Below are 2,149 nucleotides of genomic sequence, written 5' to 3'. Positions count from 1 at the left end.
ATTTGAAGGAGGTGGTAGTATTGTCAGTTACACTCAGTTCTCTCCTAGAGCTAGAACTTTGTCCTTACTGCTGCAGATTTTTTTTCTTTTTCCATTCAACTAATCTTTACTTAGCATGTGCCATATATAGAGAGAAAAGATATGTACAGTTCATATTCTATATGTGGGGAATAAAAATAAAAATAAATAAAATTCAGATTGCCTTGAATTATCAATCCTATCAAACTATATAACTGTCTTGGGACGAGGGAGAAACAATGGAGAAAGCCTTGCTTCAAGACCATGGTGAACCTCATGAACCCCACTTCTGTTGGAGACTTGGAACTGGCTTTCAAGGCTATCAGGGGCACTAATGAGGTCCGCATTGCTGAATCCAAGGACCAGTTCTCAGTCTCTTCCTTGTTCCTTCAAAATATTTGAGGTACACAGTCAGTCCCTTCTTGAAATGCTTCCTTCCCTTAATTCTCTGGATACCATCATCTATAGGCATTCCTCCTTGTTTACTAGTCTGCATTCCTTCCCAGTTTTCTTGGCTGCTGTCTTCTCCCTGACCTCTTAATGCTGGAGGGCCCAGGTGTCATCACTTAGCTTCTTGTCTTTCCTTTCTACAATTGTTAATCTGTGATGTCAGTCATTCTCATGGCTTTAAATGCTATCCATAAGCTAAGAATTTGTGCCAGTATGTCTTTATCTTGCATATATAATTATCAACTTGAATGTCCACTGTCATGCTCATCTCAAACATTAACATCTAAAACCAAATTCCAGATTCCCACCCCTGCCCCTTCCAGATACTTTGTCTCTGGTTAGTTCTCCAAAAGAGACCCAGAATCTGACCATCGCATACTGCCTCTCCCCTCATCCCAGTCGTCCTCATCTCTCAATTGGACTATTTTGAGAATGGCTCAATTGCTATTTTGTCCCTTCCCCCATAGTCTGTTCTCAACAGAGCAGCCAGAATGATGACCATAAAACTTTAAATCAGATCGAGTCACTTCTCTGTTCTCCGGAGTGTCCCATCTCACTCAATGTAAAAGCCAGAGTCATTATTACATAGCCTACTAAGCCCTTCCCATTCTGACTCCTTCATCTCTATTACTTTCCCTCTCAGCTCCCTCTACACCAGCATGCTTCTGCCTCAGGGCCATTGCACCGGCTATGTCCTCTGCCTGGTTGCTTGGTGTGTTCCTCTCTCATGTAGATGAGTTGTTCCCTCCCTTCCTTCCATTCTTGATTTAAATGTCACCTTCCGTGGAGTCTTCCATGCCACCCTGCTCCAGCCTGAGACGCCGTACCCCCCCCCCTTCTCAGCTTTATTTTCTCCTTAGCACATTGTCAGTTTTTTAACATGTCATATATTTTACTGATTTAATTTGCTTTTTCTGCCTGCTCGACTTCATTATAATGTCAAATTGTAAGATCTATGAGGGTAGTTTTTTGAAAGGGGGGTTCTGTTTGGTTCATTCTCATATCTTCAACTCTTAGAGCAGTGCTGGCATATAGTAGACACTCAGAGCATAATTTGTGGAGAGAATGAAGTAGAATCACTGTTATTTTAAATTTAAATGCTGATACCCCAGAGATTGTGATGTAATGGTAGGAAGTCCAGCGTAAGCATTGGTCTCTTCTGAACACCACCCTTCCCCCCAAGGTGGTTCTAATGGTGGAGCCAATGGTGCAAACCACTACTTGTTTTTCTCCTTCTTGGGATTTTACCTCTGTGGTGTATGTTGCTGCATTCTTAGCAAATCCATTAGTCTCAAAACTTAAATCGCAGTGGAGGATTTTAATGAAATTTGTGCTGTGTATAATCATTTATTAGGGGTTTTCATAGGAGCATCTTGTTAGAGTTAATATAGTGGACTTTGATCCCTGATTGACCTTGGCCGAGCTTTGATGGGAGGCACAGACCCTGTAGGGCAGACTTAAGTGTCTCTTTGTTAATTTCCAGGTGAGCATCAGACTTTTCTCTTTATATTTGAGAAGTGAGAGGGAATTTGGATCTGACTTAACTTCTTTCGTCTACATTAGCTGCACACATTTATCCCACACCTCCTACCCAGAAGCCCATCTACCCATTGCTTAAATTCCGTTCATCCCTTACGGGCCGAGTGAAGTCTCTTTCCCTTTACAAAGTGTCCTCCCCTCC

Source organism: Lontra canadensis, unplaced genomic scaffold (assembly GCF_010015895.1).
Source record: "Lontra canadensis isolate GAN:19392208 unplaced genomic scaffold, GSC_riverotter_1.0 scaffold345, whole genome shotgun sequence".
NCBI lineage: Eukaryota > Metazoa > Chordata > Mammalia > Carnivora > Mustelidae > Lontra > Lontra canadensis.
The sequence above is the reverse complement of the archived record's forward strand: the minus strand, read 5'-3'. Positions refer to the sequence as shown.